The 22,907-nt window shown below is 38.4% G+C and overlaps 1 protein-coding gene across 1 annotated transcript in view; it reads left to right on the top strand.

The window, feature by feature from the left end:
* Positions 1-695: 695 nt before the first annotated feature.
* The window catches only part of LOC128864269 (zinc finger protein chinmo), a 69,375-nt gene continuing 47,163 nt past the window's right edge, over positions 696-22,907 (top strand). Inside the window, exon 1 of the mRNA XM_054103842.1 lies at positions 696-757. The gene's annotated coding sequence lies outside the window, so the exon portion shown is untranslated. The remainder of the gene's footprint in view (positions 758-22,907) is intronic.

Genomic DNA, 22,907 nt, shown 5'->3' with positions numbered 1-22,907 from the left:
AAAGAGAAAATACAGACTTTCGGTGTATGCGCACAAAATTAGGCTTTAACAGTTTAACAACGTTGCTTTTTTTTCTCCTTCACTGTGCTCACTTACAATTCCGTTACCTTTAGTAGCTATTTTAATTACCTCTTTGCTCGTGCTAAGATATGCGCAACTCAACCGAGGAAGCCGGTAGAAACCATTAGCTGGCAGTTAAAATAGGTTTTTCATTCTCATTTTCGTTTCCTTTTTCCTTTTAATTTCGGCTCTTGTGTGTGTTGTAGCCTATTTTGAGGCGCCACTCAAGTGCTGCTTGTAGACATTTGGCAAGTAGGCAGCAGCATATCTTTCGCTTGGTAGGGGCAATCATAGTAAGGGGTTTCTTCTTCGTGCTTTGAAGCGAAGCAGTAAAGGAGAAAATCGCTGCTTTTTTATATGGCTTTAAAATTTTTTATTTGTGCAAGTATCCAACGAACTGTATTTAATGTTGAAACGTCGAAAGTTCGGTTGGGTTGAGGGGTTGTGTGGATTGAGAGAATTTAGTATTTCCTTATTTGTTCCTTAAATTAAATTAATTTTAAGTGACTATGTAATAAAAGTAGTTTAAATCTTTAAGAGAATCATTAAGCAGTAACAAAAAATATTTTTTTTTTTTGAACTACCTGATGATATGTTTCTATTATTAATAAAAAAACGTTTTTATTTATTTTCAGGTAAAATACTTATGCTTGCTAAGAAACTATTTTGCCAGCCGATACTTTCTGGTCATGAAGTCGTAAGTGTATTAAAACCTAACTGTTTCCTTCGGGCTCCATTTATAATATACTTATATATTAAGCGTTTGCTAGAAGAATGTCATATTTCAAAACACCAAAGTGTCGCTCAAATCGACTCTTAAATTCTAAAATGTGCATGACTCCCAAATAAAAGTAAAAACACATTTTCTTCTAATGAGATATGAATTTTTTACACAGCAGCCTAGACAATTTTATGCTTATTTCTACGCGAGTATCTAAAAAGTATTGTTTCCCTCAGCCAACGATAAGTGGGAAAATTTTGAAAATGAGAGATACCGAACACAATAAATAAGTCGACGAAAGCTTTAATCATGTTCTGCAGTTGGCGCAAAATTAATCACCCTGTCGAAAGATTTATAAATTTTGCAAATGTCGTACGTCAATAATATTTGACGCTTGTGAACTAACCAACTACAGTATACAAACAAACAGCAATGGAGTGGTTAAATTTTGTATCATTTAAAATAATTTTTTTTTGCTAAACAAATTTTCAAAAACAAAGAAGAAATTCCCGGCACTTCGTACTATACAGCTGCTGTACACAAAATTCAATTTCAACCGATTTTGAGTTAAAAAAATAAATAAATAATTGGCGCTTAGGCCCTTTTTGGCTGTTTGGCCGAGCTCCTTCTCCTATTTGTGGCGTGCGTTTTGATGTTGTTCCACAAATGGAGGGACCTACAGTTTCAAGCCGACTCCGAACAGCAGATATTTTTTATGAGGAGCTGTTTCATTGCAGAAATACGCTCGTTTGCCATTGCCTGCCGAGGCGCAACTGCTGTTAGAAAAAACTTTTTCTTAATTTTGGTGTTTCACCGAGATTCGAACCGACGTTCCCTCTGTGAATTCCGAATGGTAATCACGCACCAACCCATTCGGCTACGGCGGTGGTGAAATTACCACTACTTATTTTAAAAATATTGCTTTAATACAAAATTTCGTGGTACAGAATTTTTAAATATGTCATTTTGAAAGAAAAAATTTCAACAAGCAGAATTTTACAAAGTAGCCAAAATTTGTAATACAGAATTTTGAATACTGTGTCATAAAAAAATTGTACCCAACGCTTTTCCATAGACTCAAAAAAATCTTAACGGCTCAAGTTACCGCGATATTACGTTAACATAAATTAAACAAAGTACGAATTGTCAGTTCGATGTTTGAAAGCCTTAAAGTTAAATCCCCACTTGCCTTTGAGTCAATATCTTCTCCTTCAACGAATCACTTTCTAGCTTCAGAAAATACCCTAATTAACGGAACTAGCGAATTAGTGAACAGCTTTTAAAATGAAAATGAAAATGCCATCATAGAACTTTTTATTTTTTAATAGGAATGAGAACTCAACTTTAGTATCATAATTGCATCTCGAAAATAAAAAGAAAAACATATCGTAAAACTAATCAAAAACTCCACGCGATTCGTGTCGTCAGTTGGTTCGCCAACAGCGCCAACATCAACACCAACACCAACACCAGCAAACAGAGCACAACAGTAAACAGCAACCAACACCAAAGGGCTGTATGGCAAACAAACAAGCGTTTACAACAAAAAATATAACTACAACAGACAGTTATGATAGCCATATACTTCATACAACGGCAGCTATGATCGGCTAAACTGCGCCTGGCAGGCTTTTGCCTCGCCAGCGCCAGCGCCGACTTAACATCGTTGCCAATTCCATTTCCGCTTCCGTTGCTGATGTTTACTTTTTTTTTTGTGTATTTTTAAGCCTTCCACCTGCCGCATTTTTCTGCGTACAGGCACATAGATTTATGTATGCACGTGTGTATGTATATATGTGTGTGGTTATGCGCGTCGTGAAGATGTGTGTGTGCCGCCTCTGTTTGTTGTCCTGTTTCAGTTTTGATGAATTGATAGCCGCCGCGACATCCAAATAGAAAGCAACCAACACAACAAATTGCCATTTAGTTGCTAAAGAGAAGCGCGACTGCTTGGTGGGTTGACGAATATATGGCCGAGTAGAAACAGCCTAGTCGCCTCTATTTCGCCTGCCGTTTGCTGTTTGCTTACCGAAAATTTAAAGTAGGTATCATTTTTGCATTTGGCAAACATTCATTTGACCACGCGACATTGATGACGAAGGCGGCTCATCCGCAACGTCCGCACGCGCTAATGCTTTAATCCTTTCAACCCCCCGCCTCCATTCACCATTCGGTGGTTCTTCGTTCTGGACACACGTGTATGCGGGTGAGTTTGTTGTGTGCATTGTTGTTGTACTTGGTATATGCCAACTTTGGGTGTGGAGCGCGTTGCTGCTCGGTGGTTTGGGCGCTTGTGTAGGGAATTAAATCGATGAAGTATTAACGACTTAATTGCATGTTTTTTGAACATTTCGCAAACTGACCGCGTGCTGCAATGCTAGTTTTTCTATTTTTGTGAACATTTGTTGTTGCTGTTTCTGTTGCTACTTGAAATTTTATTGATGCGTTACCTTTCACAATCGGATTAATGAAGTTAGCACTAAGTGAGTCAAATTTTTTTGCATTTATTTTAAAAATTTGGTTACCAAATTGTTGTTGTAAATGCTAAACTTCAATTTGATTGTTCAGTGAAACCGAGTTGCTCTCCACTTAGTGATCTGCTAATGCAACTGAAAGGCACCAGTTAGCGCTACGCTGTAGGCTTTGTAGCATAGGAATCTATTCAAATAGCTGAAGCTCTTCGGAGAAGTCTGTGAATCGTAAATGGCTGAACTAATTACTCTTGTCAACTCAGCACTCGATTCCATGATCATCCATACTGGCATTGCTCACGCACGAAGGTGTATAATTAACTGAATACCTCTTATTTCGAGCTGTATAATAGCACAGTAGTGATAGGGCAGTATTGCTAGCAGCCGCGTTAGCCGAATCACTTGATGCACAACCATTCACAAGTGCATGGGTTCGAAATCCCGCACATTAAAAAACAAATAATAGAACACGTTTTTTTCTAACAGCAATCGCCCCTCGACAGACAGTGGCAACCCTGCGAGTGTATTTCTGTCATGCATAAAACGGCATACAACTGTAGGTCCCTCCATTTGTGGACAAATATCAGGACGCACACCACAAATTGGAAGTGGACCTCAGCCATAAAATATTACAATATATTTTAAGTTTCTTAATTAGTGAACTGCGTATAAAAGGAGTTGAAGCTTGAGCACAAAATTTCTAATATTTTTTTGGTTGTTCAGAAAGTAATTTCGTTTTTTTGTGGATATATCGAGCTTCGAGGTGAAACCCAGGCCTTTCAGATGGTCATAAACAGTTGAATTCATTTGCATCAACTAATGCCTTTATCGAGTCTTTATCAGCTTCAACCGGCCTTCCAGAATGTGGTGCATCTTCGGCATCAAAATTGCCTGATCGAAATTTTGCAAACCGGTTCTGGCACTGGCATCTTTCTAATTTCTTTCTGGCTCGAACAGTATTTTTATCTTTTCTATAGTAAAAAAGTAAAATATGACGCTGTAAAAAATGTTGCTTATTGCTCTCCATATTTAAAAGGGCACCGATCAAAAACTACTACGTAAAATCATTTGAACTTATTCACACACAAGCCTTGCTATATCAGCTGTCAAAACATATAATGACAACGTGACTTAAGTGTGCAGTTAGCTGTGAAAAAATACAATTAAATCCTCTGTCGGGAAAAAACGAGATTACTTTCTGAACAATCCAATAGTTTCATATTGGGTTCATCGGCAAAGCCCAGATTGGAATTGTCTTATAGTTAGTCGTTCCTTTTCTTCATCTTCCTTTATGTTTACCGCCTAAGTGCCAATTATAACCTTCATATCTACACAAGTCCTTCCTCTCCTGGCCTTTTTACCGCGGGTCTTACTACTCCTCTGCCACCAATAGCAGGTACCACATCGAATACTTTTAATGCTAGGTGTATCTGATCAAGTGCTAAATTTGGACCTCGCATATAAAGGCAACTTTCAATGCAAAATGAAGCAAAGCTTTTCTTTACTTTGACTTATTCTTATCCAGGACTTAAGAAATTTCTCGGAACATCTCGTAGTCGTAGTTTTTTGCCTCGCCTCTGGGCATATACCCATGCCCATAGCCACTTGTAAATTACTTATAGACAGGGAAACCATCAAAAAGGTAAATACAATCTGGCAAAAACCTCACAACATGCGAACTAAGCAGACGGACATGGCCGAACTGGAACAGCGGTCGATCGAAGATCTTGCTAAGATTCAACAGAGAATCTATAAGAAAAATGATAGGTGTTTTAACTGGTCATTGTTTAATAGGCAGCCACGCTAGAAGGTTAGGACTACCTTTCTTCGATTTCTGTAGAAGCTGTCTAAATACAGAAGAAGAGGAAACAGTCAGACACCTTTTATGTGAGTGTGAAAGCCTAGCTATGAGAAGGCTGCGCACCCTCGATACAGCATTTCTAACCGATGTAGCGGATATAGCCCATCTAAAACTAACGAAGCTCTGCTCGTTTATTAAAGCAACCGGATGGTTTGAAAGGGAACACGTAGAGTAAGGATAAGCTCCAGTGGTATCACAATGGACCTGCTGAAGGTCTAAGTGTGTCTTACGACAACCACCCTACCTACCTACCTACCTACCTGGGCATAATATGAGCTGAATTCATTTGAACTTATATGAGCTTGGCAGAATCTTTACTAAAAAAACTCTATTCCATAAATTTCGATACATCAGTTATCAAGAAGTTCTCTCCTAGCAGCTTCAGTAGTTCTGTGCCTATTTGGTAAGCTTGGTGATGCTGGAAGTGTTGCTAGAGTAACACAGCCCAGACCCAATTAGCACAGATTGCCATTTGCCATTTGGATACACCACTTGTAGAGCCACTGCTTTTCATTAGTCGAACCATCTTGATTTGGCTATGAACCTGCCTAGGTTGTTTATTTTGTTTTCCGAAATTTCTTTAACTTAACCATCGTGAATTCCTCACGCTTTCTATGTCGTAGAGCACCCAGACTTGGGCACTCATACAGATAGTGAAAGATTGTTTCTTTAGATTATTCTTGAAAGCAGCTTCTGCATTTATTGTTGTACAGCCACCCTCATCTTCCTGGCACTGTCCCTCAAAGGCTAGTGGCCAATTATTCTTGACGTAATTCTGAATATATCTGCTTGTAGCTTTCTTAAAAACATGTCAGTTCTGGATTTGTTGAAATTGGGTCATGTATGTTTAGTTATTTTGCAGGTATCCGTGTTAGTTCATTTGTCAACGACCTGCTTCTGGAATAGCGAAAAGATTTCTCTTTTGCGCACGGCATGGAGACAGCCTGTTTCTATCCCTACGGATTTGTTATAGGATACCTCCTGTCTTGTCAGTTCATCAGCTTTCTCATTACCATCTATGTTCCAATTATTAGGTACTCAGAAGAGAGTTATGTCTGTTGTGCGCGCTAAAGCGTTCTTTGCATTGTCTGACGATTTTTTAATTGCTTGTAGGTAACTTTAAAGCTAAAATGGTTGCTTGTCTATTAGAAAAAATACAAACTTCCGATAGTTGTTGTGAATGGTTTCTAATTATGTTGCAAGTCTCGATTATCCAGAAAACTTCTGTTTGAAAAATACTATTCCAATTCCCCCGTGCGAAAAGACTTCGAAGTTTCGAGGTCTTTCGAATATACACCATCTTCGATACGTCAGTGCAAAGTGCAATTGTATTTTCTTTGACTGTTGAGTTCAAATCCCATTCCCATATTCTACAGTCTAGGGTAGCGTTAGTAAAATCTGATGAGTTGCTGGTAAGCCTTTGGGTGTCACTTAAAATAACACTATTACCAAACATCCTAGCACTCCAAAAAAATCCTTCTTTAAATCTGAAGTCGGTATTCGTTGGTAAGCTTATATCGGTAAGCTTTTCGACTTTAATAGATTTTGCTTTTGAGTCAATAATTCCTAACTTTCATGTAAAAATTTCATATATTTTATTAAACTTTTGTTGAAAAGTTGTTCTAAGAATTATTAATAGTGAAAATATCGCATTAGGAACAATAAATTTAGTGCTTAACAAGAAGAGAGTACTAAGTCAACGCTTTTTGTTTGGTCAAAAGTCCAAAAATATGCTTTAAAAATCATTCCTTTTTTCTGACACATCGAGAACATATTTTGTCCTTCAAAGATCCTCTAGAAGCCCTCTCATACTTCTTCTTCTTTATGCCTGCAGTTATATATGGGCATATTTTAGGTAAAAACAGCTTTTAAATGTTGAAGTTTGTACTTTTCCTTAAACTTCTTTAACTAAAGCTAAGCCGGGACCCTTCATGGAGTAATAGAACAAAAGTCAAATATTTTATGACAATGTTAGCTTGCTAAATGAATTCCAGCTCCACCAATAGACGTGAGTTAAAGTGTACAAATGCGTTGTTCGGTATGTGTAAATATCTGCACCTGCTGGGCGTATGAGTAACCTGAAGCAATTAAAGCTTTGCATGGCCAGCAAGAAAAGTATGTAATAACAATTGAAACAGGACTAGAGAAACGTAAAGCAAATACCATGGCATGGAAGAGATATCACCAAAGAGAAAGGCAGTCGCGCGCGCATAATGCAAGGCACACTCTCAAACACACATCCAGTCGCAAATACACAAAGGCGGCGGCCAATGGGCATTGATGGCTCAGCGTAACAGCGTAAGGACAGATCAGCAAATTCGAAAAAAAAAATGGACAAAATGTACATGCGTAAGTGTACGTACAATAAGAGTGTGTATACAATACAAAAACTTAGCAAATCAAGGAATGAATGAGTGGGTAGGGAGCCTTGAGCAAAGGATTGTTGCACCAACAATTGGAGAAAACTGCGACCGGAGGCAGGCCACCGTTGGCATTGCTGTTGATTGACGTGCTTTTTGCTGATGCGCGTCACTTGATTGGTTTGTGTCTACAGGTACACAAAGCTATGCCAAGCGGGCGGTGAGTGCCATCCTGGTTACCGGTCTGACTGTCGACCTGCCTGCCTGCCTGCAAGTATTGATAAGGCGCTTGAGCACACAGCGAAAAAAGTTCGCTGGCTGGCTGGCTGATTCGTCGGTTAAGTGCCTATGTCTAATGGCAGGGTGTCTAGTCAGAGCAAAATTGAAAGAAAGGGTTAGGTGATCACATGTACGTTCAACCAAATCTCACGCGCCGCCGCCGACGCCGATGTCGTTAGTTCAATATGTGCGTGAATTTTGAATTTTTCATAGCTACGCGCGGTTATTTTTTATATTGAGAGCTAAAAGTTGCGGTGATTGGTTTGTAGCTGCCTCACGCATCCATATAACTGTACCTATACCTTTGTTTAACTACTCTGCATTGGCATATTGGGGCGAAAATGCTGGCAAAAAATTTCGCCGGTAGCCAGTTATGATTTTATTACATCGCTAAAGGCGATTACTCATACCTGGCCGCTTGTATATGTATATGAAAAGGCTTTAGCTGTTCTCGGCAGCTTTAACTTATTTATGCAACGCGCAATAATTTACTTTTATTTTCTGTCTAAGTTTTTACCTAAAACGCCGAAACTTAGTATGCACGGCTAGAAGTTGTAAAAATATTAAAGTAAGCAAATTTTCTTAAAATTTTTAATATTAAAGTAAGCAAATTTTCTTAAAAATCAGTTGTAGAATAACAAAATATGAATAATGTTAAAATTATCTTAACGATTTTGCAAGAATATTTGTTGCTGAGCTCACTATTTGTTTGTTTTTACGAGGGTTGCTATTTATATTTCCGGTCTGGAAATGGAAAAATGATCATTAGTGGTTGAAAATGATTTCATTGCTTGTCAAAATATTCGCTATGATGATCAGAACACTTCTGCATTCATTTGCATCAAATTTCGAAGCACTTGGTACAGACGCGTTTTCAGGGAATTTTCAGTAATTGTGTGGGATCCAACGCGAACACACATTTTTTACCTCAAGGTGATCATTATTGCTCGTCATTTATACTACTGCTCAAAGATGTCTCAATTTTACAGTATGTGGCATTACGATGCTCGATCAACCATTTCGCACAGCATCGATATTTTCTGGCACAACAACTGTTTTTGACGACCGTCTCAGAATTCGTTGGTGAGCGAATAGCGGCCATTAAAACATCCATTGTACGAGTTTTTCACGGTGCTAAAGGATGTTGCTTAGTCGCCGTATAACGATTTTAGTTCATCGATGCATTCTTGCCTTGTTAATCTACGTCGAAAATTATGACATTTTTTTTTTTTGCTTAGATGTAAACAACCCTATATGGCTCACACATCAAAATGTTCTGAGGGAGAATATGGTACAATATATCTAATATGAGAAACTTTCCAATAAAAATGTCAAATGGCGCCTGACAATATTGGAAGTATCCAAGATCGGAAATATAAATAGCAACCCTCGTAAAAGATCGCAAGGAAGGATTTTTCCATCGATGCCATTCTCACACTGGCTTCAGCTACAGATATGCGAGGTTCGTTTGAAAAGTCCAAGCAAAAATAAGAACTACTTACTCCTCGGTAGTCTAGCGCAAGTGCACTAGCCTGTCATCTCAGAGGTTGTGGGTTCGAATTCCACGTAAAGCACGGTCCTCGCACTTTTCCAAATTTACCTCTTTCCCTGTTTCTAAACCAAAACAAAAACTCCTCCAATTCCATTTCTCAACCTCAAAACTTATCCTTTTCATCCTCTTACCGCAAATAGTCTGCGCATTATTTGAACTGTGACTGCTAAAACAAGCAAAAAAAAAAAAAACATACACAGTTACACATTGTATCAGTAGCGCCAGCAAGAGGAAGCGGGCGACTGCGTTAATAGCGCAGACACACGAAATTAGTAAAGTCCTCAACCATCTGTGCGATCCTTCTGGGCGAACAATGTGAAACACAGATGGCGCTCCAAGCAGTAAGAAGGCGTTGTTTCTAAGCAGCGACAGGTGGGCATTCCCACTACTTAGAACTGATTAACGAAACCAACGCAAGACTGAGACTTGTCGAGGTCCTATGCTGCCAAGAGGAGTGAACAAAGAAAAAAGAACAATTTGTCTCCTTTCAGGTTTATACACTTTATCCAAAGCTGTTATAGTTTATGGATCCTTCCCGGATAATAGGATTTGTCCAAGTCTGAAAAATAAGTATTCGTTTCTCGTTTGAATAAAATCCCAATAGTCCCAGAGAGCTAAGTCTGGAGAATAGGGCGGATGTGAAACGAGTTGGAGTCCGAATCCTGAACCATGAATTTATTGCCTCTTTTACTGCTTCGTCTTTGGGAATTGCATAATGATGATATTATTTTGGAGTTGGTTTAGGGAGATTATTTAGATGATTGCTTGACTCTTTGAGTAGATAATAATATACAATACTAACCTATTAAAGCATGCTCACGCTTAAATCTGTTCGAGTATGGAAGCTTTGAGAATCTGGTAAATCTATGAGAATCTGGTACACAACGGAAAAACGAGGGATGTTCTGTTCTCACTATGAGAACATTTCGTTCTTATAAAGATGCCTTCTTGAACTTTTTATTGAAGAAGCTAGAGGCCTTGTATAATTCTTTACTTATGAAAGTAAAATTCAAAGGTGATAATCGGTCATGTAAATGCTGTGAAGGCAGCCTATCGGCTTTGAGAAGACCCCTTTTACCCAAATGCCTCTATTCAAAATTGACGAGTTGTTTACTTTAAGTTTTTGGCATGAAAAGTTCAAATAAATCTACTTTTGTATCCCGTCCATTCAATAACTATACAGGGGCGTGGTCACAAATTTTGGCAATTTGTTTGTTTCGTAGTTGATTTGAAGGTGAATCTATTTATGGGGTATCGATAAGTACATTGTGTAAAATAAGTACCCGGAATTTATAATTTAAACTCTCCCGGGAATACCTGACACTTCAAATTTTGTTTTTTCATGTTGGTACACATGTCCTTGAATGCACAAGCCTTATTAGAACGGGATCTATTACTTAGTGTGTTTTATTCTGCAGTCAAAGTGAGTTGATCTTTTGTTTACTTGGCGAATTTTACTATGGATAAACTTGTGGAGCAGAGGGTTTGCATTAAATTTTGCGTTGCGAACAAAATTACGTGTGCCAATACATTAAATATGTTGCGGGAAGCCTATGGTGACTCGTGTTTATCCAAAACACAAACCTACGAGTGGTACAAGACGTTCAAAGAGGGCCGTGAAGTGGTAGAAGATTTGCCTCGCTCCGGATGACCATCGATCGTTACGACCGACGAAAACGTCGAAGAAATTAAGAAAATTATATTTGAAAATCGTCGTTTGAGTACCAGAGAGATCGGTCGTGAGCTTAACATCTCTCACATGACCGCTCAGAACATTTTGACTGGTGTGTTGGGCATGCGTCGCGTCGCCGCTCGGCTTGTTCCGAAAGAGCTCAATTTTTTGCAAAAAGAGCATCGGAAGGAGGTCTCTGAAGACATGGTTTCCCGAGCTAATACGGACCCTACGTTCATGAAACGCATAATAACTGGTGATGAGACATGGGTCTACGAGTACGATATGCAAACCAGTCAGCAATCGTCTTCGGGGAAGGCATTTTGAGTCGATTGAAGACATTAAAAAAAATTCGCTAAAGGAGCTGAAGGCCATCCCGGCGCCGGCCTACCAGCGGGCCATAGATGACTGGGTTGTTCGTTGGAATATTTGTATCGGCTCCAAAGGAGCCTATTTTGAAGGCGATCCAACAAATAATGATGAATAATATGAAAAAATGTGTTTTTTTTTTAAATTCCGGGTACTTATTTTACACAATGTAAGCTGATTTTTGTTTTCTTTCTCCGTGTCCATGTAGCTGCTAGCCCAGAATGAAGCAAGGCGAATTCGTTCTTTGTTTTCTACTTGGCCAGTACCAAGGCGAATCTATTAAAGGTGGTGTTGGTAAATCAGCTGATTTGTTTTGTTTTTTCTTTCGCCGTATCCATGTGGCTGTCAGCTCAGAATGGAACAAGGCGAATTCATTATTTGTTATCTAGGTTCTCAATACTTTACTTTGGCAATCAAACGTACAGAACAGTGTTGTTGGTAATAAATGCGCTTTTTTGATTTTCATAATTTGTTTATGAAAAGATCGTTCATTCTCCTACAAAAACCATGTAAGGACATCTAAGTTTAAAATTAAAATAAAAGTAAACAATCAATAAATTTTCATCAGAATTTCAAAAGAATTATTTTTTTTAGGACTTTTAGAAAAATTTCGCGTATGCAGAGTTGCATCCCTTTGAATTTTGTTATTAAAAAGTGCAAATCGCGTTGATTTTTGATATTTTTTTTTTATGCTGGAGATCTTGCGCATTTTCTCCATATAATGAATGCTCAAATTTTTTTTTATATCGAATAAATAATCGAATAATCACTTAAAACTGCGGTAGTTTATCTGACGAGCGAGGCTAATTATCACCTACGTCTCGTCACAGCTGGGAGGGCGCGTCTATATACAGTTCATGGAAGGAAACAAATTCGGTCTACGCCTAATTTGAAGGTCTTAAAGATCGTTTCTTAATCTTAAATCTAAATCTTCCATTCAGAAGTGTACAGCTTCGAATTTTCGGGTAAGAAACGCCATCACTGAAAAAAATGCTTTTAATAGCGGTCGCCCTTTGACAGGCAATGGTTAATTGTCTTATACAAACATTTTCGAGTTAGCGCTTTTCATGCCTTCCATTTGCTCAAAGCCTTAAGAACTCACACATCGATCTATACCAGTGGCGCATACCTGGTTTAAGGTTGAATGTTTGTTCCAGTATCACAATGGAAGGGCACTTATCATATATGAAGAATATGAATCCATATATTGCCAGTATTATTACCAAGTTAAATAAACTTAATTAACATTGACGAGTTGATTGTGCGAATTTTTTTCGGCCAAATATGAGTTATTTTCAGCTTCTCCATTTCTTTTTTTTGCAAATATGGCAGAATAAATAAGAATTAAAAAAGAGGCAGCAGTCAGTGTTTGTTCTTCAATTAAAAAATAACAAAATTCCATGCCGACTTTCGAGAGAGGAGAATTTCCCGCATGCTGATGTCTACAATGCGTGGGCACATGAAAGTCCTTAACCCGCCATTATAATAATTTTTTTCGTAGTTTTTTCTATTCACATTGGCAAATGCGAGTAAATTTTTTGACATACGACACAGCGCAAAAGGCAAACGTTATTGTAAAACTAAATTAAGATTGAAATGTAAAACTGAAAACGTTTTACACAATTACAATGTATCAATCCCAAATGAACAAACATACATCAGCACACCTACACATACAAGTGCCACCATACAAACGCAAGTGCATAACGAATAGCTGATGGATGAATGGGTTTCAGAGGGGCAAAAATGCGATGAGTGGGTTTCTGGAATGCCCTCTGGCATGAGGGCTGGCTCCTGCCATACGAATGGCGTCGCGCGACTGACTGTTGGCGGTTGAATGAATGTTTCGAAATGTCGTGAGGAGGTGAGTAGTTAAAAGCCTGCATCCTGGCCACTTTCGATATCGATGAATTGCACGCTATTGAAGTAGAATGGGCTGGAGATTCGATTTCGCGCCGAATTGGCTATAGAAGGGTTATTGTGGGACGGAAGAGCGCCGGCTGCAACTAACTGCTAACTGCCAACTGCTTAATCGTACACCAAAAAGCACTACGTTAACGAGGGCGAGTGGCTTAAAAATCGGAATAGCTCCAAAAATACAATATTTCTTTGTCCGTTTGCCCATTTTTTTTCAGTCGCATTGTTCGTTGCTTGGAATCATTCGACTGCATAACTTACAAATCCGTTTGGTTTGCATATGAGCTGGCTATGAAGTGGCGTACAGTTGTTGTTGTTGTAGAGCACAACAAACATGCGTGCTGCTAGCAATAAGTTTTGCACTCACTACCCAATCCATTTCCCTTCAAATTGAACTGCTCGATTTGGTGTGGCTGCCGACCGGCCTTCCTGCCTTCAGCCAACTTGGCTGGTACATCGGGTCGTATGAATTTTGTATTTCGTTTAAATATGTATGTATGTATGTAAGTACATTGAGCGCTTTTGTTATGCTTGCAAATCAAAGAGAAAACACACACACTCATGCCATCTGGAACATAGAAATATTGAATAGAAAAGAATTAAAAAAATGACAGTCAATGTATGGAAATTTGAAGGGCAGCAAAAAGTTGAAATAAAATAAAACACAACAAATTGTCTTTATTCAATGGCAAATCCAATGATGTGCGCTTGGACGGATTTTGACAGTTCGTCAGCCGATGTGTCAAGCTAAAGCAATCACTCACACACGCAAAAACGGAAAACCCACACACACGCACTCAATATCGGTTGGCACTCTGTTAGCTGCTATCGCTTGTTACAGGCTGTTGGCCAGAATGCTGCTGCAGCGTGCGCCTTTCCGGTATTGAAATGCCATAATATCCTTCATTTTTCTGTGTATTCAAAAAATGTCCTATCACTGCGTCTTGTATAGCCTTCGTATGTATGGATGTAGCTCGTCAGCTCGCAAATTCATTGCTGCTCTAATCGCAATGGTTGGCGCGGCTGATTTAGTCTTCGTTGGCTGTTGTAGGCTCGTCTCTAATTTAAACCCTTTCTCCCTAACAGGCCATTAGATGAGCGTGAGGATGAGGTGTATGAGCATTGAAATGGTTTGATGAAAAGTGGATAGTGCCTTCATTCATTTCATGTTTTGACTTGCTACATAAATATTTTTTCACTGTTAATAAACATTCTTCGTTGGGATTTGTAGGTGTGGCAGGCATTTTGTGAATAGGTACTTATGTGGGGGAAATGGGGGAAATTGCTTTAACGAGAGATTTAAATTTTTATTGCGTAATGGGGGTATTTTCAGTACACTTCGAATTTAATTTTGATTGCGCATTGCGGATCGGGTTATTGAAAATCGGATACGATGTGGATATACACTAAAGCTCTCGATTTTGTTCGCACATTTACGATCAGCCCGCGCAACGAGTGCGGGACATCTGCTCGATGCTCATAACTCGAAAATTTTCGATCGCGGGCGCGGTTACATCAACCTTTTTGGAGTTATTCGAGCAATACTTTTGATTATTTTGACTTTTTTGTCAGCACTTTTTTGAAGTTCTACAAATTATCAAGAATGATAAAAACAAGATTGCGCTCATCAGAGAGTGCGTGACGTCTCATTAGTATAGTTGTGCAGTGTTGCCAATCCTTTGCTCTTCGCAATAAATTTAGTGCTTTTTTATATCCAAAATGCGATAATTTTTGAGTTTGGAGTTTGTTTCGTTTTTTTAATTGAAAGCTACCAAAATTGTAAGTTAAAAAAAATTTGTATAATTGAAAAACAATGACTTAACATGGCCACTCTTGCATTTAAAGCTTACACTGAGAAGATTCCAGCGCTATGGAAAATTTGTGGATTCTTATAAAATTTGATGTCTGAAAATGCAAATTTCATTTTTTGCTCCTTTTGAGGTTATGCAAGAATTTTAGATTTTCTCTCTCAACATTTAAAACTTTTTTAACTTTAAAAAGCCTTTGAATTAACTGACAATACGAATTAAAGATGCACCATAGAGATGTATTCATAGTAAAAGTAAAAAATAAAAAAAATTACAGATAATACTGAAGTGCCCATAACGACCCGTTTGAAAAATGAGTACCTTATTTTGTTACTTAACCTCCAATATAGCAAAAAAATGAGAAAAGAAGTTATTTTAACATAATTTTTCAATGCAAGAATAGATATTTAAAAGTCTTACAGTCCATTTTACATAACCATAACTCGTTTTTTCTTAAAAAATGCACACAGTAAAGACAATTTGTCATGCATACAAATTTCTTCAAGTAATTCAATAAAAATTTCGTATTTTCTTTCCTTTGAATGGGGATTTTAGTGCCTTTTTATATCCAAAACTAGGCAACACTGCAGTTGCGAGAGAGAAATTTGACTGGTCGAAAGAGAAGAAGATTAAAAAAAAATGTTAATAAAGCTAAGATTTGCTCGCAAATAATTACCAACACCAACAATAAACACAATCGCCGACAATGTGACCTGATGATAAATAAAAAGTAAAGCTTAATAGAACTAAAGTGAGCGAATTAAAAAAATATATATATTTTACATAATTATAAACATCACAGTTTAATTAAAAGAAGCTAAAAATATATTATGAGAAAAGAACTAAAACTCCGCTGACATTACGAAAATAAGCTCATATTGGGCCTCTTCTTAGCAAGTGGCGAATAGATGAAGCAAATGGTACCTACAAATGAACATATCTTGGCAACGCAGCAAGAGAGCTACCTTAAATTATATGTATGGGTAAGGCAGTGCGGTCATACTCGCTAGCGTCAAATCTTACTCGATAACTTTGTTGTTCCTTTCGCATGCACATTTTTCGACAAGTTAATCGAGCATAGAAATGGAGAGCGGGGAAATGGCGAATAGAAGAGGCCTATTGTTAAATGCGCTGAGAGCAAAGTAACGGTACCACAATAGGCTCCACCTCATTATCCACTCCATCGTGAAAAATTATTTCTACATAATGCTAGCGTCTTTGGAAAATTAAAGAAATGCTGACAAATAAAATTGACAATTTTTGTTAAGCTACTCAAATCAAAGACTTGAAAATTTCAAACAAACATTTGAGCTGTTGAGCAATGAACGACTTTCGAGCGAATATCGAGCTACGCGCACTGCTCGATACTCGGGTATCTGGAGCTCGAGTATACATCAATAAGAGGCAGGATTTGCGCACCAGGCAAAACAAACTACTCTGGGTCAACGAACCCATTCAGCAGGTATACCAGGTAGAGATCTTTTATAAAGGTAAATTAGCCTAGAAAATTCTCAGCCCAAGTGATTTTCTTCGTCTTTAGAAACAAGAAAGTTCTTAGCCCAACTAATCTTCTTCGTCTTTATATGTATGGCAGCGAACTGAAGAATAGAGTTGTTCTGTCTACCAGACAATTGCAGTATTTCTCAAATTCAACCAGCAATACAGGAAGCTGCTGATTGTGTAAAATCAAGAGTGGCAGGAATTAATAAGAGCTTCATATTTTCAAAAGGCCAATTTGTGCTGAAGCTACTTGACTTTGCAGCAAAAAACTTTAAAATTGTACCTCATCACAGCGACATACTAGGCGATGAGGCGTCGAAAAACCTTCACACACCTGCTTTCTTCCGCGTTCTGCTAAGTTAACGATATACCAATTGCTCTGGTTCATGTAAAGGGTGGTTACGTTCCAAAGGCCGGTGTTGATTTTGAATAAAATACAATTTGTTTTGGAAATTATTGTCATTTCTCTTTATTATGATAATATTGGTATGGCTATCGGCCAAATGGCCGTCACGGCCTTGGCTGCACACCTCCATCCGATGGTCCAAATTTTCGATGACGCTGAGGCATAATTGAGGTTCTATGACATTAATGTGCCGAATTATCTCATCATTTAGCTCTCGAATTGTTGCTGGCGCACATCGAAGAAAGAAGTCCAACGGTGTCGTTGACGTTTAGGTGTGGTTCACATTCAACATCAGCCCTTGAAATGAAACCACCCTTTATTATCCAAGTGTGACGAATTACGGGCTGAAGAATGCCGAGAGAGCCTATTGGCAGCAGCCTCAACTTAACCTAACTCTGACGCTACTACAACATTTTCTCTCATTACACGCACTGGCCACTAAAAATCAACTCACCTCCCCCCCCTATTCATGTTTGCATCTCTGTAAGCTCACACCCTTTCAAAGTTTTTGACAGGTAAAACTCGAAATAACAATTCCAACTGTCAATTTCAAGCAAACACAACCAAACCTACAACCAGTTACACGCGTACATATGTACAGTGTGTGAGTATGCGTGTTTGCTTTCACAAAACTCTTGCCTCAATATTGTTATGCCTTTTTCAGAAAAACAATTTTGTCGCATGGTCTAAACTCTTGCCTCATCATGTATTACTACTGCTACTGTTATTATTGCTGTTGTTGTAGTTGCTGTGCCCTTGTCTCGCTGTGAAAATTGTGTAGCATTACAGCATGTCTGTTACCTTTTTGACATTTGATTGAGATTTGTTATCGGCGGCGCATTCATCAATGATAGATGCGCCCAAACGATTGGGAGCGAGGCGAAAGTATTGGGCGTAGGGGGAGGGAAATAAAAATTGCGCACAAACAGGCAGGCAGGCACGTTGGTAAGTTGGCAGAGGAGACAGAGGGCAAGTGGCGGCGGTTGTTGGTTAGTGGCACCAAACGACTAACTGCCTAGCAGCCGCAACATTTGTGCGCTGACGAGCCTTATTTAACATTTTTTTTTTTATTCGTTTTAATTTGTTCTTGCTATTTTGTCAGTTCAATTCAGTTTGGTCAAAACGCATGGCTGAATAGCTGTGTGTATACATATATAATATGCAGATATGCAGATGTGTGTGTGTGTGCTTGTGTTGATGGCATGCTAATGCCGTTCGCCGGTGACATTTTCCTGCGAATTGTCGCACATTCAAGCAACATCACACATCCACCTACTTCCATTCGCACGCACACATAAACACGATTACACTCACACCCATGCAGGCGTCAGCAGTGAGCCAAACTTTGTCGAGGACACTAACCGGCTGTTCGATACTTCCTGTGCGTTTGAAGATAGCCCTGGTCTTCCCTTCTTGCACCGCATTCTCCGCCATATCTTTAGGCCAGCCACTTGTGTCGCTTCGGTATTCATTGTCGCTAACAACGCGTCAATGTCAGCCAGCTGTTGTATACCGTTATTATTTGGACCAGGTTTTCGTTTTTTATTTTTTGTTTGTTTTCGTGCCTTGGTCCATCGACCAGCAGCAACCAAAATATCGCAACGTTCCAAAGGCAGAAAACCATTCAAACACGTCCAGCAACATTCGCGGCGTCAAGTGTGTGCGTGTGTGTGTAATTTTTTTATTATTTATTTGCCTGCTGTTTTTCTGTACTCATTTGCAACGTTATTGTTGTCCATTTGTGTTTTTGTTTATTTTTATTTTTTTACATACATATATACTTTTTAATTTTTGCTGACAACGCGTTGCATGATGCCAGCCTCAACCCACAATGTGCACGCATCCCACCACACCAGCTGGCATTGAGAATTGTTGGCGGAAGTAGAAAGAATGCTGGGGCAGACATACGTGTACATATGTACGAGTATAGCTCCAGTTATTGTTTCTGCCCTGCAAGCCTCCAACTGCGACTCAAGCGAACATCCTTGCAACACAGGTTTAAATGTATGTTCCTCGCCGCATAGCTGGCTGTCGCACTGATAAGCACAAGTCACAAGCAATACGACACTACATCACTCGCCTCGGTCAACACAATGCACGGCATACCTGGTAAAATTTCCATCAGTCACATTCGTAACAATTCGCGCCGTCTTCGTAGTATGAGTAAACTCGTATGTATGCATGTCAAGTTATTTCTATTTTATGTACTAAAGCGCGTGGTCAAATGAAATAAAGTTGAGAAATCTACGCGAATCGCGCTAGACAGGTGAACAACGCTAATTCAGCAAAAAATGCATACATATTTACAATATTTATGTTTATGTTTTAAAATAACATAAAATTATAAACAATTTTTCCAAATCCTTGCTGTCGCATTCTGGTTCTACATGAGTAATAGGTTTAATGATATTCGCCTTAATCGTCGGTATCATCTCACAGATTGCCCGCATACAAGTATGTCGATCTTTCACAGGATCCCACAAACTGTAGTGGGTTCCAATTTGAACTACGAGGCGGGAAGTTGACATCTCAATGATGGCTGAGAGCAAAGCATACTGAATCGACTAAAACATCGATCGTTCGTTTATCTGGCTCTGTAACGCTCACTTGTGGCCAAACATTTTTTTCAGCAAAATTTTCGAAAAAGGATTGACCAATCCATTTCCTATACATTTTCTCATATTTTCCAATACAATGCAGCAGATAAATTGCTGCAAATGAGTAATCCGGCAACATTATGCAAAAAACAGTTTTATAGCTAATGAAGTGTGAGTTTAAAGTCGCTCAAAAATTGCTTTCTTTTTTTAGCTTTTTGAAGTGAAATTTCTTAGGCGTCGATGGACGAGCGAGAATGGAGAGTAAAATTTCAAGGCCATGCAACGTTTTGGGCATTTTCGTTCCGCGAGAGAGAAAAAAGATATAACGTAAAGGAAGAAGAGAGAGTGAGCTATAGCTTATATATATCTTAGATACACTCAGGAAAGTTTTTCCTTGTGGTTGGTAATTTCTAGTGACTACTGATTGGCTTTAAACTGCATATCGAGAAGTTTGCTAAAGATTCCAAATAAAAATTTGAAAAATTTCATGACAGTATTTCGAAATGTTTTAATTTTTTTTTTAATTATTGTATATACAAAGTTTGCAACTCTGATTTACAAGGTTTTTGTTCTCCAAGAACCTATATTTTTATACAAAAGTAACGAAAACAATTTAGCTTAACAAATATTGTGAATATTTGTAAAAAGGGAAAGTGACTTAATTATTTGAACGAAAGTGTAGGTTATAGCATGTGTTATATCATAATCCATTTAATGAGACCATGAGGTTGAGCAGGGAGTTTGTCCACTTGCAAATCAATCACCCGAAGTTCTATCACAAACTACAAACAGACACGATGAGTGAATCAAACCGGCCAGAACTTCTTTTCAATAATAGAGCAGCTTAGCACGCATTTTGAGCAGTTTGCGATATTTCCGTACGTTGGCCACGTTTGAAGGCAATTTCTTTCAGTCCATGACGGTGTTGATACTTAGTGGCAGTCAAAATTTCAAGCCTGAAATAGCTGTCGGTGCAAACTAAGTATGATTCAGTAAGAAACCAAATACAGGGTGGCGCCGGCGTCGTACGTTAATCATATTTGACACTTGTGAGCTAGACAGCTGCAGTATAAAGGTCAAAATAAAGGTTTCCGTCACTTAATATTATTATTTTTTATTTACAAAAAACGTAAATTTGGATGATTAGTTTGGCGCCACCTCTAGCAGCAGATAAAAGCAAAAAACGCCAAGAATAGATGATGTATCGGTAACTAGTAAAGCTAATTTATACACGAGAAAATTTACAGACTTTGTTTTCGTTTTTATTGGAGGTGGGGGTATTAACGTGGTGGGCCCTAAACTGGGCGCACAACCAGCTATCCTGGGTTGCTTCGCCTTCTCACATTAGCTCACTCTCTAACAGGTGTTCGGAAACTACACAGAGGATACTTGGGCGAAGCGCGGAAGTTGTGAGTTCGCTTGGACCATGGGCAGAAAAATCGTCCTGGGCACTCCCAAGTGGATGGCCATCGAGAACTTTCCCTACTTCCGTGGACTTCTACACATGGAACCATCCTCCTGTGCTGTTTTACAAGTTTTGAAGGCCTGATGCTGTCTCCAGGAAGCTTCTTAACCAAACACTATCCACTAGCCAAATACATAATTAATATTATATTTTAATTTACATCTATGAATTAAAGAAAAAAAAAGCAGGGCAAGTTAGGTAAGTAGGTAGGTGAAATGGTGGAAGTGCCGGTTTGGCACTCCCCAAGTAGCACTAAAGCGCCGTTTTGATACAATTATGAGTCCTCCAATAGGCAAATATCTACAGCCAGCCAGAGCTGTTGTTATAATGGAGGAGATTGATTGGATTTAGGTTGTCGCACTGCCCGAAGTTAACAAGTCCTTAAAAACTTAGCGCTCATTGCTTCAAGAACTGTTTCTTTTTAGTACTCATCATTATTCTCTACCTATGGAGCTGTCAAAGTTCCATATTTTTATTTTTACTGTCGATTGAAGCAAGAAACTTTTGCTTATTTAAAAGAATTGAAAAATGGAGTTTCAAGTGATGCTTAAGCACACCTGTGCAGTTACAATAGCCAACATCATGGGATTAAATTTTGAATTTTTGCAATATCCTCCGTATTGACCGGATTTTACCCTTTAGACGGCTTAAAAATTTGGAGGAACGTTCAGAAAAAACAAACAGATTGGATTATATTCTTCATGACATTTGCACTTCGACCTGATGGTCTTTTGTGTGCCCTCTACTCATCACAGTACCTCATTCAGGCCCAGTTTCCTTTTTAAACTCAGCATGGAGCTGGGTTGGATTGAGCGTAAGTATATGCCTTTCTTCTGGCTGCAGTTGGCCAAGAGGCATATAGAGCTAAAAGGAGTAAGAAAATAACCTAAAATAATTTATTTTACTGTCTTTTTCTAAACAACTATTGAACGACCTTTCTAACTCAAGTACAGTTTAAGATATAGCACACAAGCCACCACTCTTTCCACCTTCCATATAATAGTGATTATCAAAATGGCCAATATTTAGATTTTTCTCTAAAGTGGCGCAAAATTAATTAATTAATTATTATTATGGAATAATTTTTTTATTAAAAAAATAAAACTTTTGAGTAATGAAATAGAACACGGTTAAAATAGAATTCGCTTTTATCCAAGTTTATTCGTTCCTATAATTGTTTTTAGAAAAAAAATTCACGACATTGCTTGTACCTACATACATATTAACATACCGATTAGAATCACTGCTCTAAATGCGCTTTTTACTAGCAGAAGGTCAACCAACTTTCATTGAATGCATTGTGCTGCAACAACCCCAAATATCAAGAAGAAAAGTTTCATAAGAGTAGATTTACGAAGTGATCGGTATGAAGTCATAAACACCACCAACAAGTACTTACATACAACTTGCTACTTTCTGCATTACTTACTATCTTATTGCTGCCCGAACAACAAAACTAGAATAAGCACAACCAGCAATGACTTGTAAATTGTGTAGATATCATTAAGAAAATATCAGCTCGCTTAGTTAGGCAGTTGCTTGATGGTCCTCAAGTCATGTGCAACGAAGTGTGAAGCCCACAATACAAAGTTTTACTGCAATGTTATGAAATGTACCCGTATGTTTGTATGTGCGAATGTGTCAGAAGCATATGAGAGTCAACTACGGTAAAAGAATAAAAACTAGCAGCAGAAAAAGAAGCGTGTAAATGACGTACCGACACCGCAGCGACATGGAAATAACACAAATTTTTGACCGGATGACTGACTAATGTTTTTTATTTTCAGAAATAAAGGGCGAAAAATAGTTAGTTGTACAGCAAAATTCATAAGATGCACTTAGTTGTGTTTACAGTTGTCTTACCCAAAA

Source organism: Anastrepha ludens, chromosome 5 (genome assembly GCF_028408465.1).
Source record: "Anastrepha ludens isolate Willacy chromosome 5, idAnaLude1.1, whole genome shotgun sequence".
NCBI classification, from domain to species: Eukaryota; Metazoa; Arthropoda; class Insecta; order Diptera; family Tephritidae; genus Anastrepha; species Anastrepha ludens.
This window is presented reverse-complemented; position numbering and strand designations above follow the sequence as displayed.